This window comes from Ischnura elegans, chromosome 5, assembly GCF_921293095.1.
Source record: "Ischnura elegans chromosome 5, ioIscEleg1.1, whole genome shotgun sequence".
In the NCBI taxonomy this organism is placed as follows: Eukaryota; Metazoa; Arthropoda; class Insecta; order Odonata; family Coenagrionidae; genus Ischnura; species Ischnura elegans.
In genome coordinates this window covers 70571617-70589849 of record NC_060250.1, presented here as the reverse complement: position 1 = coordinate 70589849, position 18233 = coordinate 70571617, and positions in this window count along the sequence as shown.

Sequence of the window (18233 nt, the reverse complement as noted above, 5' to 3'; positions counted from 1 at the left end):
TGTGAGCACTTTTTCCGATTTTGGTATCTCACCAACTATGCTGATGGTCGCGGGTTCGAATCTCACCAATTTCATGTCGTAAATTCTATAATGGGTTTTAATAACAATTTATACATCTTTTACCTTAAAATTACACTAATTTAAACTCTCCATGAACACCATGTTATCACCAATCGCAATGACATCTATATTGAGATTTTCTAAAAATTGTTTAAATAATAACAGCTCAAATTATGATAAAATGAAGAGACATCGTAAAAATAATGCCAAAATCAGATTCAGACGATCAAAATCAGTGGGAGATATCCACTTTTGTTGCTGTTTTAGCTAAAATTACGACGTTATTAATTTTGGCCAGCTTTTTTCGATATGGGACCACTGTGCGGCGTGAGTTTCTCCATATCCTATCCCTTCCACTCCTATCCTCTCCCCGGAGACGTCGATGTGCTCCTATCGCGGCGGCGCACAGTGGTCCCAAATCGAAAAAAGCTGGCCAAAATTAATAACGTCGTAATTTTACCTAAATTAGAAACAAAAATTAAAGTTATTTATTGATTTTGATCACCTAAATCTGATTTTGGCATTATTTTTACGCTATCTATTCATTTTAGCATTTTTTGAGCTGTTATTATTTAAACAATTTTTAGAAAATCTCGATATACCTACATGTCATTGCGATTGGCGATAACGTGCTGTTAATGGAGAACTTAAAACAGTATAATTTTAAAGTAAAAGATACATAAATTGTAGTTAAAAGCCATGATAGAACTTACGACATGAAATTGACGAGATTCGAACCCGCGACCATCAGCATAGTCGGCGTGATACCGAAATCGGAAAACTACGCACATTTATACATTTTAGGCTTCCATGTATTTGAAAAGTCACATTAGATTAAATGAATTGACTGATATTAAGGAAATTGAGGAGAATAATGTTTTACTTTCAATAAAATTACTTTTACGTGTCCCAAAAAACGAATTTTAAAAGAATCGTCGTCTGATGTCACCCCAGCTGACTCTGTGTTGCTCTGCGAATCACTCAAAATTAGCAGATTTTCACCTCACCTCATAGGCTGACCTCGTTTTTTGGAACTTCTGATATAATTAAAATGTATATTTCAGATATTAAAAGGAGTCTTTGAAAGATATCTTTATTATTTAACACTCTTGAGGATTTTCTTGCACGGTGCTCTCGGAATTTCCTCATGTCTATGTTCCGGGCCTTCAATGCTTCATCCGTTAAAACTCCAATTGGAAGAAAGTATTCTTTGCCGATTTCTGTTCCATGTATCAGTACTTTATGTACTATGCATCAGTATGTTTATGTACTACACACCAGCCACATAGCTCGGTGTACAGCTCAGCTGTTTACAAGCAATATTGGCTGAAGGCTTCATTATTTATCTCATAGTCACAGTATAGGGTTTAAATATCACTGAAAGTCGAAGGATAAGTCTTTAATCGATACCTGTAATGAAAATTACAAATCACATTAATAGTTGCATTTCATGCATAAAAGCATCTGTTCGTGGATTTTTCCAAATCATGGAAACGCGTCCCATATTTCTTACTTATTGATTATAATTCTATATTTACATGTAATTTCATCTTGTCTGAAATGAAATCCTGAATTAAAACTCCACTTTTAAAAATATGATGATTGAGATTAATGAATGATTATTTTTACACACTGCATATATATGTCGAAATTGCATGCACGGTAATCATTTGCACTCACTAGATGTGAGAGGGAGGTATTGATATACTTCTGGAGGGAATTTAAATTCCTTCTGCAACCAGCTTTTGAAAGTCTCTTTGAAATGTTCATCTGTCCTCGAGCTTTGTATTTTGGGAAAACATTTCTTCGCATAAAGCGCGTCAGAATATTTTGGGCATGCTTGATTTCATTCAGTCGAAATCTTGTTCACTAATATTCCACGACAAATTTTCTTGTTCTTCGTTTATGAATACTCTTTTTCTCTGTACCGCAAGGTACGAAAAATTTGCGACGGACATAATTCAAATTTAACTGGTATATTTACGGCTGAAACGATGAATTTGATTTCAAATAGTTGTCTATTTTTAACTAAAAAATGAAAATCATGAATTGATATTGAATAAAAGATGTAAAATCTTATATATACTTGCCTATGAGTTTCCGGCGTATCCTGAAATTTGAATGTCAAGCATGGGCAAACCAAGTGCTTTAATTATCTGGTCAGGAGAGGTTTCTCGATTAAGCAGTATTAACACAGTTCGGAGCACAGCACTTGTTCACTAAGAAAATCATTAAGTAAAACTGAGTGGGAAATATTCACCACATCCTTGCAATGGTCATGGTGAGGGAGGCGTCATCCTCATTTCGTTATTGTAAGAGAAAAAAATGCACTTGCAAGATGCACGCACCGTTGGTGGGTTTAGACGAATTTTTCCCCCCGCATTCCATCCTATCTACATCTACGGGCTGTTGAAATGATCCTGTGAATAATTCTTGGGGGCACTGGGGCGGCAAGGGGATTAGGGAGCATTTATTTCTCTTAACGCCAAGACCTTATTGTTGAATGACGTGCTGACAACGCTGTACAGCATGTAAGGGATCTATTCTCCTTAAAAATATGAAGAAATATGAAGAAAGTTGTGCAGAAAAAAACATCTAGCGGTTACTGTAAGTTTCTCGCATAGTGACATATGTAGTCGCTTTTGATCACTCGTAATTTTTCTCATTAAGAGCATGAAAACCGGCCCTCGTCGTTTTCATGAATATTTGAAGGTGCACAAACGCACAAACGAGAAGTGTGCATACGATAAGCGTGAAACACTTGATGTATGCAATCTCACAGGATGTAATATTATGTTAAGTATACACAATGTGAGTTCAACCACCGATGCAGGAATATTTGAACGATAATGCCATTCGGTCTTCCCCGGCCAGCCGTCCTCAGCGTAGCGGTGCACCGCTCAACTTAAAACTCTCCAGATGTCGGATAGGCAAGTATAGGTAAGATTTTTTTCTCCATCTTGTTGTGTATACTCTTCCCAAGGATTCTGCATAGGAATCTTCGAGAATCACGGAGGAGCACAAAACTATATCGACACATTTTACTAAAAATAGGCCCAAAAATAGCTAACATTATAAATAATTATATATTGTTATAAGAAATTCTGAAACGAATTAAAATTACCATAATATTGTGCAAAAATATGGAAACTTCCCGTATTAAAATAGACAGATGAATACCATGAAATTAAAATAGTCATTTATTAAGTTGAACTTCCCTAAAATCGACTATTTCTACGCGTAGGGCGTTTTAGGCTGAACATGCCCATTTTTGACGGGTTACACAGATCAACATATTAATCACTCAGACCTATTAGGCACGAAATATATTGTAGGCCATATCCTGTAGAATCCGAATACCTAATTCAAAACTTCCTCGTAAAAAGCCGGAAAAATCACTTTTGGCCAGCTTTTTTCGATTTGGGACCACTGTGCGGCGCCTAATTCCATTTTCCTCCCATTCCCCGGGTGACAGGGCGAATCAGTTTTTGGTACTGGGTCCCGTCCGCAGTGTGTTTTATCCTTGAGAGGGTCCCCCTTAAACCCCCATTCCATGTACTTTGGAGGTATTTTTCCTCATCCAAGTCCGACTCAACATAGTTTTTTTTAAAGCGAATGGTTGAAGTAAAGTTGATACGATTTGTCTTCATTTGTGAGTACAGTATATAACAAAATAATCAAAATTTCATTTTTTATTTTATATTTGGTGAAACATGATTCCTCGTTGTAACTATTATTACAAGTCTAAAAAACTCGGAAGTTTTAGGGGCAGGGGCTTATATATATAAGCCATATGTGGATCAAATGTGTGGTAATGCGTGTCGGTACCTGAAATTTTAGAAATTAATCACTGCTGCAATCCACGGCTACCGCTCCTCCCATCTACCGATTTATCTTCTCGCCGCCAAGTTCACTATCGCGTGTGACCCATAATTTGGGAGCCGAGTAGGCTGTAAGGGAGCAGAGTAGCCTTGTCAGATGCCCGTTCTCAAGGTCTGGCCCTCCTCTCTATCGGAGCGATAGTCTGAGAGACGAGGGAACAGAGCTGCACGGGGCGGATTTGGACTCCTTCGGCTGGCTACCGAACGCCCCAGGCGAGTCGGAAGCCGTCGCAGCCGAAGTGTGTTCCAATACCTCCTCCTTCCAAACCTCTTCCTGCTCCACTTCTGCTTTTACTGCAGTACTGACGCATTTCTCGAGAAAGACTGCGTTCGAGGAAAGCGGCGAGAAACTCCACTACCAGTATGTTCGGTTTCAATTGAGAATATACAGTCACTTTTCGATAGTAATAATAGTAATGATAATGAGGTTAATAATTTGTAGTATGATTGTTACAGGTCCAGTGGTAAAGGTTGTAGTTATGTTATGTGTAATACATAATTCTGTATATTTTATTTTTTTAAAGTATGCAGAACTTATGGAAAGAAAGCATTTGGTTGCACTGGTAGCTTGCATTACATCACTAATGGTGCTACGCAAAAAAGTCCTTCGCCGCTTTACAAAGAGCGACTAAGGTGCTAAAAAAGATTATCTAATAACTTTAGGAACTATTCCCATTGCATACAACTTTTGCAAACTTTTTCATGCCATTTACGTATTTAGGACTGAATTTGTTAATATTTTATCTAATCACCATGAATTTTCTCCCTTTCATCAAATATACCTACTGATGACTTGTTGGATATTTTGAGCCACGAAGATGTTAAAATTACTGCAAGCCCAAATTCCCGGATTTAATGTTGGGCTCATTACCAGGGATTAATCTAAAAACACCTTCTATTTCGATTGATGAGAGTTTATCTAGAAAAATCAACTTAAAGCTATAACATGCAATTTCAAAGGAAAAGTTTTGAATGTAAAATACATGCGCTGATCCCAAAATTAACTAAATTTGCACTTGCTCGTTCCAATTTTATTTATTTTTCCGCCTATTCCGGTAACTTGTTGACAAAAAAATTGTCCAAAGCAAAATTTAACATTTTGCCAGGTAAAATTTAAGTAAAAAAATACAAATTTTATTTTTTGGAGTAGATGCCATGCTGATTTCTTTTCAGGGCTAACATTAAACTTTCTATCTAGAGTTGGAACCCTAATTGCTTTTCCAACGTCAACTTGGCTCACGCACATTAAAGTTTCATGAGTACGGAAAGGGAAATTTGAGTTGAAAAATGAGGGAGCGGAATATATATAATAGGGTGGTTTCCTATTATTTTTTATTGCCTATATCGGAAGATTATTATTACTCCTGGAGTACGTATTTCACGCTTTTAGATTTTTAAATGACGATATCTATTTTTCGCAATTAAATGAAAAGTGAAAATTTTCAAGCGCGCGAAAACGCGACGGGTAAGGAAATCTCTCCGTGTGACGGATTTCTGGTTCCCCCTCCCGCCTTGTCAGGTGACCTTGGTCGAGGATCTGAGCGCTGATAGGACGCAGGATGCTAGAGGGTAGCTGAGTACCTTGCTGTCTGGTAGCGCTTGGCTTAAAAAAGGTTTATTAATACCTTATCAAACGAAGAAAACTTTCCGACCTTAGCCAGTTTTAATAGGTAATTATTAAGACATGTTTCCCTGAGCTCTGCGCCTCATGCATGCATTGGTAATCTCAGACGATGTATAACTCCTATCTTCTCCTATAGAAACTAGGTCCCTGTGACGTCACGTGGAGTGGCATCGCATGGGCGCCAATCTGGCCCTTTTCAAATGAGGATAAAAATGGACCATTGCCATTCGTCTAAACCGGTATTTCTAAAACGAAATAATTTGTATATTATGAATACAGTAATTGTGGGTAACAAATCGCTATCAATGCCTTTCAGTTTCTTTGATGAAGGAAACTACCCTATTGTAAATATTTCCTCCACAGCAGTCACTCGTATGATAAATATTTGAAAGTGAGAGGATTCATCGTAAAAACACACCGGATGAGATAAATCGGTGTTACATGATTTCAGCACGCTTTTGTACCATTATAAGTAAATTAGCAGTCGATTCCATGCGTATAAGATTCTCGTAAGATACGTCTTTCTTAAATCTTCACATCGCAAAGATGCCTCAAATTAAACAACATTGGCAGAATAAATTACGGGTACCAAATTAATAACTTCACTGAAAACACTCTACGAAGCATAAAATCTAAAGTCGATAGTAAATATTCACCCTGCTATAAGACTACTTACTATCATCCTCACTGATCAACTATCCCACGATTGGTTTGAGGCAACTGTCCACTCATTTCTTCTGTAAGATAATCTTTTCACAACTCATTTCTTCTCTTTCATAACCATACCTGTTCCATGTGTCTCATTCGAGGGTTTACTTTTTCCGTTCTTGCCATCTACTTGTTCCTTGACTATTGTCTTCATCAGGCCTTCATGTCTCAAGATTTTTTATTTTTTTATCTCAATTACCCCCGAAAACAGCACAATGTGGCCTTTACATTGGGAGTTTCAATAATCAACAACAGACAATCACACACGCCCATGTGCTGGAAGGGGAAAACTTTCCATGCGGGACTCGAACCCGGGACCTTCAGTATTGTAGGCGAGGACTTATCCCCGTCGCCACCGAGGCCGACAAATACATATGACGTATAAGGTTGTGCCGTCATCTTGTCAAGTGTCCCCAGTAAGTCAGTGATCCAAAAAGAGCAATAATAATAGCGTAGCAGTGTATCCCTTTCGACCTTATAGTTAAGAAATAAAAACGGGGATGTGATTTATCTAAGAATAATGACCACAGAGATTCAACCCCAATACCCAAGTCCACTTCAACATGCCAAACTTCACTAGAGTATTATGCCAAGGGCCGATATTTTGGCCCGCATTATCTTAAAATATGAGTAAAATTGTTAATTTCAATTACCATTAGCAAACATAAATAATGCATTTGATTCATTATTTAACCCCCCAAGCCTAAATAACACGAAAAAAATGAATAAATACATATTAAACCTGTTTCATTATAAAATATTAACTACCACGTAAGAGCCCGAAATTAGTAATGTCATCCGCCGTATAGACTACCTGATGTGGGATGGCACTACCACGGGCTAAAACTGAAATGTTATTAACCTCAAAAATAACTAAAACCTAACTAACGAAATTTCAAACAATTTACGCATGCCCGAAATGTCAAAAATATGGTAATTAAGTCCCATTAAACAGACAAAAAGCAAGTAATACCTAGGGTATATATAGGTAGGATTATAATAAGCAATACCATATCCAAGTCGCCAAGAGCCTATCAAGTCTATAGCGATATAAACACTAATGTTCAGTGGTTACACAGTGCGGCCACTTATATTTTATGTAGTGAAATTACAGAGTATGAGGAGGATGAACCTAATAAAATCACGACTTCGATGGTAGCACCTCTCGCATCTCAGTAAACTGAATTATCTTCCGAGAAAACTATTTCCTATGGCCCCGAGGCATGATTCCTAATCTCCTCATGCCAGCACCATTATGTGTGCTATAAGGAAATCCGTGATCATGGATTCACCCGAGGACATTAACAGCTGTGTAGATCCTTTCAGGACAGCGGAGATATTTCTCGTGATTTCCACTCACGCTCAACCGTTCATTACGTGCGCATAGGTAGAACGTCATTTTACTTGAGCGGGATAGGGAGGCATTCTCTCATTTCACACTTCATCGCAGCCAACGATTCGACCTCCCCTTCCCGGCTCCATTACTCACCCCCACACAAAAGCGGGCACTTTTAGAGGTCACATTGGAAAAACAACTCACGGCAGCATGCAGACGGACTGCACCTTCGTTCGATATCAGATGTACTTTTCCGATGCCCACGGCTGAGTTGAACAATCTCCAGGCTTCGCAACGAAAGCGATTATTATTGTAAGTATTCTATCGATAGAGGTTGTAGATTTAAAGGATGTTTTTAAGAAGTATTCTGATGGTTTTCCCTCCCTTCATAAAGGAATAAAATTTCTTAATAGGTCACATGCTCTCAGACAATCAGGTATACGGGAATTTGTCCTTTTATTTTTTATTGCTTTTGACTTGATGTCCTACTGCACGACTTTCGAGCGCTCTTTGATCGGTAAATTATTAAAGTATTCTATAGATTAAGGTAGATTTGCATGGAGTATTTAAGTATTCTGCCAGTCTTCCCTTCCTTCATGGAATTCCATCTGAAATTCAAAATAAGGCCTACTCCCTTTCATTCCGTTTAAAAATCCTATTCTCTTTCTCATTTACCCAACATTCTACCCGCTAACACTGTTTTCAACATCCCCTTCCCGCTAAGTACTCTCTCCATCCATACCTTCTGTCTTCTTCGTATCTCATATACAAGCTGCCTCTCCTCACCCACTACGTTCAACACTTCTTCTTTCCTCCTCTTCTCCGTCCACTCCACCTTCTCCATTCTTCTCCTCACCCACTTCTCAAATTCCGCCAGCCTCCTCTCATTCTCCTTCCTAAGTGTCCATGTTTCCGCACCGTAAAGCGTAACACTCCATGTCAGAATCTTCACTAATTCTTTAAAACTGTTTCATGATGATCCTCTCATAAGCTCCCTTCTGTTCATGAGCGCCTCCTTTGGTAACGCAATTCTCTTCCTGATGCCCTTACTTATACGCGTTTACCTCTACTGTGCTGCCCAAAGCGCTGAATTGATCTACTGCTCAAGTTTTTCCCCATAACTTTTACCTTGAGCCTCACATGCAGAGCTCGTGCTGCTTTACAAAGCCGCATAACCTTGGTCTTCTTGTGATTAATCCTCATGCAATACTCCTCGCAGCGCTTGTCATAGCCAAAGAAAGCGGACTCTACCCCAAAACTTACCTACATCTAATAAAATAGGAACGAGCGTGCTGCGCCCGCTCCCAGCGGGCTTCCCCCGCTCTTTTCAATGCAGGTCCACAGAGGGATAGGCGCGTTTCTAATTTTAAAATGTAGAAAAAAAGGCAGGGTGTTATGTACAAATTAAATTGGAATATTCATGTATAAATTGAGGTCAGAGGACCTCTTTAAACACAACATTGGAAGTAATTACACTATCCTCTGTTAAACGCACATGATGACTCATACTTACGTATCAATAGGAGACTTGAATGTGGAATCAGCCGCATTTTGATAAAAGTTATTTAAAGAATGCGAGATATTGTTGCAAATGAACAAATGTATCAGTTTGTGCGCCGTTAACGCCAGGAATATTTACCGGTTTTTGTTTTTTTTTATTATTTAAAAACCAATTTTAGGAGACAATAGCAATGTTTAGGAAGTAAGATATGCCGTCGCATGTTCTCTGATAAATTCTGTGCATTTTGGAACCTCATTTGTAGAGTTTGGTTGCGTATAAGTTGAGAAAAAGGTATCTATACAGTAGAAATAATATAGAAGATACATAGAATGCTGATTCCTTCTCAAGTCACTCGACACTAAAAAGCCTTTTTACAAGTATATCGGATAACGATTTTAATTTGCAAAGGCAGACAAGATTCATAGGCTGGAAACCTGGGGCGTACCCAAAACCTAACAAAATGCCATTTTACAAGACTTGGCAAGAATGGCATCGCACAAGACTTACTGAATATTATATTTTCTCATTAACTATTTTCACGTATTCTTCATGAAATTAACATGTCGCGTACGAGGGTACTTAAACGTGGAGGAACGACATACCTGGATAGAGGTGTTGAGGTTGAAAATATATGCTAATTTGGGCTACTTGCCTTTGGTTTAAACATGGTTAAAAAAACTAATGTTTGAAATATAATGTTACCTAATCAAAAGTTACGATACATCCATTCATAGTAAGTAATAACAACTGAAAACGTATTACTAAAAACATATCGATGGCTAAGTTCTAACAACACGTATAGTATCTCAAAAATAGCAAATTTTTCGAAGAGCAACAAAAACGATTAATATTTTTAATTGTACACTGAAATTAAAAACCAGAAGTTCATAAAACTCATTAAGAAGCATTCATTTACAAACAAAGAGTTGTTATTTGCTTGTATTTTATTTTTTTAATGTAATTACACTTTGTTTAAGATACCTATCTCAAACCGGCCGAATTTCAGATACGTGTTGTTACCATCGATATGTATGCTTTAAAATTGTTTAAGTTAACGTGCCTAAATGAGGAGAATTTTCGCCATCCGTACGCAACGTGTTAAGACGGTAAACCAATCACAGTTAACCTGAAAATTTGATAACATACCTACTCATTTTATGATATTTATAATTTTTTTCATGAATACTCATATATATCATCCCGATTAACAATTAGACAATATATGGTATTTTTATGGTATTTGAAGGAGACGACCGAAAGCTAAGGTCATTTGCGCCATGAGGGGAGGATATGGAAGGAAAGGTGGAGAGAAACCAGAAGTCGATATTAGCCTACTCCTAACGGAAGGCGCAAAGAGGACCACGGCTTAACGCCCATCCGACCCACGCGTTTTACAAAGCACACAAGCAAGCACCGGGCAATCTCTGAAAAATCTCTGCCGGTATTTGATCCCGGACCAACCGGGTGGGAAGCCAAGACTATAATCACACCAACTCGAACCATAGTTAGTTAATAAGATTACGCCAATCTACAATTGATCTTATGGTACTCGAGATAAATATGTAATCCCATCCTCTATATCTTCAGTGATCTCTCCGAGCACTTCTCAATGAGCTAAAAGAAGAGCTAATCCTTTTAAATGTGTACCTAACAATACTTAGAAGCGATAACATATTTTCGAAGTCAAGCATATAAATCCTCATAAAAAAAACAATTTTGCTAATGAGTTCTGCGATAATTCGTATGTGCTCAACATTGATGATATATAATTCCAGTAAATGTACAATTTACACGTAAAAAACATTTCCATCACATATATTATTTTCAATTTTACAGTAAAGCGTCTTATCAGTGATAGAATAACACAAGCAATAATTTGAATTACCAAGGCTTTTAAAACATCTCGCAAATAATTTTCAAAGCAAAAATTAATTGATGATAAGTATACTTATAGATGGAAATAGAGGATTAAATCAATAAGCAGGCCAAATCATTTAAGCTGCAATAGCAATAATTAAATGTGTTAATGTACCGTGTAATGAGGCCTTTAGGATTGCTGACCAGTGATGACATTAGCGTAACTAAGGGGGGGAATGAGGGGATAGATCCCCACCAAAGCCTCAGAGAAAAAAATATTTAAAACTATAGCCTAGTTTTGACATTCAAGAACCAAATCTGCTTTAAGTTTAATTTTTAGTGCCAAAATGATGAAAATGTATTTCCTGGCATGTCATCTTTCTTAAATTTTCCCAGACCCCTGGCTGCCTGGGGCGGTCACCATCCCAGGCAGTCCTATCCCCCCAAAGCATATTCCTAGTTACGCCGCTGATTGATGGCGTTGAATAAAAAAAAACATGAATGCGAAGAGATTCTGAGAGTATCATCAAGTAATCTCCCATTAAAGTCTTCTGAGTGGTTTTCATTAATAGTAAAAGGAAAAACACAACATTAGTCTACCAAAATAATACACGAAGAGTTTGAAAGAGAGAGAAAACTCGCGATACAATACTTCTTTCATTTTGTTTAGCATTTGTCATTTAGTTTAACATTTATTTTGCCCATTCCTGGGAGAAACCACCTATTGCGGTAGAGGCTTCCTTTTAATTAACTCATAACATACGTGTTTGCACTTGAAAATGCACACATCCCTCGTTAACCTTCGGGCACAGGCTTTCAACACGTGAAGAATCTTTAACGTCCCTCGTTAAAATTTCACTTGGATGCGTGTACCCACGTACAAGGTTAAAAGGGCAAGCCTCAACATCAGTACATGATTCCAGGTTGAAAATATATACGGCAGGCAAGGATCTATTAGCACTCCCCATTGAAGAAAGTCGATTAGTTTATCCAACCTTGCAACCTTCACTGAGCACGCGCGGAAAGCGTAGTTTACCGTCCGTCGGAAAACTTCAGAAGCCACCGGCGAGCTCTAAAAAGGTAAACAAGAGTGTGCATACGTGGGATTTCTTTCCGATAGGATGGTACCTAAACCTAATTGATCGGAGCGATGAGGTAGAGGGTCTGGAAGGGATGAGGGAGGAGACATAGCGACGCATATGAAACTCCCATAATAGGACTACGATCCGAGATTAGAATAGGACGTGGACGGGTTGGCTCGATGTGGTAAATCCAACCTCCGGAGGAAGGTCGCGGGAGGGGTCTTGCTTTGCACGTGCTGTGTGTTGGGGAGCCTTGCAGTTTTGGGTTGAGTGCGCCCTTACGCCCACCCTGCAGCACGTGTTGCGAAATATACCATATGCGATGAATGTAAAATATCATTGTGCGCGCCGATTCTGCAGTTCTACAAACACAACCAGTATCTCGGATTACGCTAGAATAATTTAAGGATTGGTATTCTGTGGTTGAGGTAATCGAAATGAAATTCGTCGTTTCACTTAATTAAATAACAACTATATTTGTGGTATTACGATACAAGCTCACAAAGCAACACAACGAAAGAGTCTTGAACATGTGACCGGATCGACGCCTTCTCCGTCGGAGTAGTCAAGGTCACAGGTATCTCTCTCGCTCCGCACAACGTTATACCATAGAGTAAAGATATACTTACTCTATGGTTTGACACGGAGCGAACGTAAGCGAGTGAGATGATGGTCAGTCTGTCTGCCGCCGAGCAGCATATGACGTTGCCCGAAGACAGTTGAGCAGCGATATTCGAACAAACATCTTTAGCCCCTTTCGCTGAAGTGACGAGTTTAGCTCGTCATGAATATCCAATGCCAAATAGTGCAATGATGAGTGTAGGCCGTCATCAGGTTTTCAAAATTTTAGCACTGTTTAAGGAAAAATTTTAAATATTTTGAAAGTTTAACAATGTTTAAACATAAATAATTTACATATAGAACTCAATTTCATTAAATATGATGTACTGGAAGGAAAAAAATGATTTTATACGAGTAGCGATAGCTGTGTTATCGATGTTTAATAATAACTTTTAATTTCACAATTCTACGTTGATTAAGAACAACAAAATATAATTTTATTGCCTACCATTCCATTTTGAAAAACCACAGTAAGAATAAATAGAGGATAGGATCACGATATTCAGAAAACAAATTCATGTGGAAGGGGTTAAATAAATACACTTTTGACAAACATGTTTCTCTTAACCCATTGATATGTACATGAGAAATAATCGTTTCTCTTCAATCGTTCAGTATCTAGGAGGAGCCGAAATCAATTCGTCGAAATGGATCGTCAATTGAGTCCCGCTGTCCTGCGGCTCGACCGCGGAAACGATTGAATTCTTCCTATTCAAAAATTATTACATAAAATAATTATATTTTCCAAAAAAAATATTAAAAACTTTTTGAATTGTACATAGGCGCTACTATTTTATTATTATTTACACATGTATTCTTAAATTTAATCACTTTCTAAATCGAAGCGATGATAGCAGTAGAACCCATTATCTCTTGCACAGCCATTTTCTTAATAAACAAATGACTACACCAGCCCTTCGACTCAATTAGCATGTTATATACATCCAAAATAATTCTGTTCGTCAATTATTTGCACAGAAAATGAGTAAATAGATTCAACATAAACATTTTTTTAAATTTTGTTTATTGCTAAATTGTTCAAAGGAATTCAGGGATTTTATTTGGGAAATTTAAACAATCTCTGGAGGTATTCAGAGTAAAAATTTGTCTCCTTCAGCTATTTAATTTTAATACGAATTTCACTTAACACGAATTGGGCTTAGACTTCCTGGTGCGAAACGAGTAAATACTTCTTTGAAAAGTTTGAAAGTGAACATCGTTGAAATTTTAAACCGTTTTGATAGCCGTGTGAAATGCTGCTCAGTCTCACGGTATTCATTGACAACCCTTTTCCTCGCGCACATGAATAATTGACGACTACGCAAACACTCAAATGCATATTAGCATTCTCTATCAAGAGTGTGGACACTATGGAGTGCCCTTAGTCGGATGGCAACGCAGGTACTTGAAATGACTCTCATAAGTGCAGACGCATGTTAGCAATCCACAAGTGACTCCACCATGAGTTTCACCCATATGAGTCCCGTCCGAAGATGCTGAGAGCTATTGCTGACCCACGCTTTTGCGTTATGGCTGCCATTCTCGAGAGGAAAAGGCTTATTACAAACTTAACTCCAATGAAATTTACAAGGATGATTTTTTGATGCATTTTTTTGGGGGAATAAATATCTGTAAGGTAGAAGACAGTGGCGCCGACTCCATGGGGCCTGAGGGGGCCCGAGCCCCTTCAAAATTAGTTATGGGTGTGAGGAAAAAATGTGTCAGGCTTGTCGATTTTCCCCGGAGTATATCTAGCGATTTGATCGATGGATTTTTCTTTCTTATAGGAAAACCCACTAAAATCGCTGGCACATTAATTGCGTAAGCTTGGTTTCGCTAATAGTAGGGCCCTCTTCGCTTCTACAGCGTTGAGGTGTCGTTCCCTCGTCCCGTCCCTTCCTTCCCTTTCCTTTCCCAGAGGCGTCGATTGGCTCCTATCGCGGCGGCGCCTCTATCCTTTTTCCTTCCTTTCCTTCCCCTCCCCGGGTGTCTGGGCGTATAAGCCACGGGCTTGGTTCCCAGCCACGGTGTGTTGTATCCTGGAAGGGCTCCCCTGAGCCCTCATTGGTTGTTTCCCCGGAGTGTCCAAATATCGAGATTCGAGTTATCAGGGTTCTAATGTTGATCACATGACACATCTAAAATTCTTAAAAAACTTAAAACTTACCACTTGTACAATTTCCCGGGACAAGATCCCCGGTTGCCCCCCCCCCTAATATTTTTTATAAGTCGGCATCCCTGACAGAAGATTCATATTAATCTAGGTAAGTGTTCTTTTGAAGGAGAAAAATATTAGAATCTGAGCGATAAGAATATAAAAATAGCTTAACGTATTCCTCAGGTTGAAGCAATAGAAATTTGCAGATAGTGCGTTGAAGTCAAGTCATACGGATAGAAATTCCCCTTATAAAATAGTCTATCTGCGATTAATACATGAAAAGTTACTCTCTACAAAGTTGCTAATTAAAATCCCTATCGTTTAAAGGAAGCCGTAACATAAGGCAACGTCACGTTTCGCTAAGTTAGGTTAATTGTAATTGGCACAAACAATAACGGAAACGATACATGCTCACATTTGAAGATTGCGACATAAATTAGCAATTGTTCCAGAGTATTACGTCCCAGCTAGCATACGATTAATACTTGTAAAATGTTTTAGAAAATACACACGTACCTCCACAGCCGTAGGAAAATGAACGTTTCAAAAGACGAAATAATGCCTCGAGAAAACAGAAATAATGAGTAGAAATTGAAAAATAAAGTGATTTGGTATTAAAAGCACGTCATGTCCAACCTAAGGTTAAATGGAAATTCGAACGATACGTGCGGCGGCGCAGCGAAATATGTGATCAGGTCTTAACGATGTGACGGCACTCAAAGTCACCTTCATGCTTTGAGAGTAATTAACCTCTTGCGTGGGAATATAGATGGCCCACGACGCAGTCACACTGATGAATCCCTGCGCATCAGAGGTTTCTTACAAGCACCGCCACTCATGGTGGTCTTAGCATTAAATCATCACATAACAGAAGCTTACTCAACGCATCCTCCATTCTAATACAATCACAGTCAGACTATTCCTGCGACATAAGCCCTCTATGCACGCCTATAGTATTCATGAATATTACACAGCTCGTGAAACTCAAAGCGGGTTTTCAAGTTCCGGGAAATAACAATCCCATTAGTCATACAGTTGCTCTTCAGTGACGGAACTTTTGCCAGATCAACCGAAATTTCTGATCCCCAAAAAATAGATAACGGACATCAATCAATGATTTAGAAGTAATTTTGACAAGTTAAGCAAATTTACCAACCGATCTAGAACCCCGATGAATGGAATAACCAACATAACCGCTTAGGTTACTTCCGAACGTATAACATGGATTGAAAATGAGAATTTAACAAGCAAAGGGGTTCATCTTTTGAATGTTTTCCTAGTACGGAGAGGTAAAACAATAGGTCATGACAAACGCCACAATTTACCATGATGCTCACTTTTCAAGACTCTGAATAACCTTCATACCTTTTCGTTCGTTGCGTCCAGGGATTCACTTTAAAAATTTGTGTTCTCGGAAAAATGATGCATCCATTTATTAGTGGACGGATCAGTTATGTCATACATTATAAATTGTACAACAGGAGTCCGATGCATTCGATCAAACTCTGACATTCATAGGCGGATTTACCTTCCCCAGTCCCCACCCCACCCAACGCTTAAAAATAGACAAGAATTTTAATGCCGTTATCATCACGTTCATTTTTATTTTTGTATTACGGAGCCTCGAACAATTAATATCATATTGATAACGTTCCTATTGAAATAAAGAGAATATTTCGTAAAGTAATTGTTGTACCTGTGTTGTTTTTAAACTCAAATACGAGAAGACCGTTTGCCAGTCAGACCCTAGTGACCCGCCCAGAAAAAAATCCTGGATCCGCCCTTGCTAACATTATGTCATCACTGGTGAAACACAACATAAAAACTTTTAGTGACTACTTCTTGCAGAGTGGTTACAACCAAGTGAATTTTGGGAGGAAGAATGAACACACGAATGATGAGTGAAACTAGCCTGATATGAAATGTATCAAAAGAAGTAGGTAATTACCGATAAAATCATATGGAATCAACTATTCAATTACGTTAAAATTTTATATTTGGCTCTTCGGAACGATATCATGATTCATGCTGATGAGGAGGTATTTCACCGATGCTTTAAATGCACAATAACTATTGAGAGAAATGCATATATTGAGATATCATAAAGGGAGTCAAGGAGTCGCATAGAATGCCAGAAATCGATGCCATTTCGGCTGTCATTCAATGTAATTTAATGGCATTAATATATAATCTGCCACTGATATAAGTAGGTATCGCAAGAAGGTAAGAAATAATCAGAAATTCAGGCATTTTTATCAACACCTAAATTACAATACTGACGGACTATAGACTCAAAAATTAAATGAAATTGATAAATAAAAAGCGTACACTCTTCCTTAAAGTCAATCTTTCACATATCTTCAACACTGATATAACGATAAAAACCGGTATTGCGATGCGACCAGGAATATCCAGAGCGGTGGAACGAGTTCCTACCACGAATGGCGTGGACTTTCTTACTAAAGTTCGATTATAATACATTCGAAATATTTTCTCAAGCCATTTTCCACACTTGAAACTTGTTAATTATTACTTTCGTCAAATTTTCAAGTTATTTTTTACCAGGGGAAATGCCCATCAACTCCATGAAATATAGACCTGCATGACAACCCACTCCTCACAAAGTTATTTATCGCTAGCTAGTCTCCCTCATCGATGAGCAAAAGTCCCTTTCTGACCTTGTATTGAGAAGCCCTTAACCCATAAAAACACATACATAACGGGAGAAGGCGAATGATTCTAAAGATTTTTGTTCAAGCCACGCGGAGATTTGTTTCTGGCTTCTGCAAGAATTTATCACCGTAAAGTTTCGACGAGGAAAAAAGGAGACCTCTACCACTTAGCTGAAGGATTTTTGAGGATACCAGTGCAGAAAACTCACATGGGAGCTAATTTTCTCCGCAGCAATTTACCTGTCTGGTGGTATCCGCGGATTGAATACAAACGAGGACGTGAAAGATTGAAAAGCGGGACGAGAAAGAAAGGGATGCCGCGTTGGCTTGCAGATGAGGCAGCCGATTAGGCGAGGGCATAATTCAACCACCGTCGATGAGATGGCTGACGTCTTCATTCGGCCTCCGGCCGCGGAAGTAAGAAAACACACCGCGGGACCGCGAGCAGGTAGGCATCTTGACGTTTTCGTTTACTGCCACCCAGATTCAAAAGGCATCGGTTATGTAAGAGAGAACATTTATCTTAGCAAAACGGAAATCTTTTATCTCAATCTACTTTCGAATTTGCGCAAGGATTGCAAGTCCTTGAAATAGACTTTAAATTACCAATCAAGCTTTACCTTTTGGATCATAATCGTGAGGATATTATACTTAAAAATTTTGGTCGGGAAAAATAAAGCGTTGAATGCACGCACGAAGCGGCTTTTGTTTTTTCATCGGTAAGGAAGGGTAT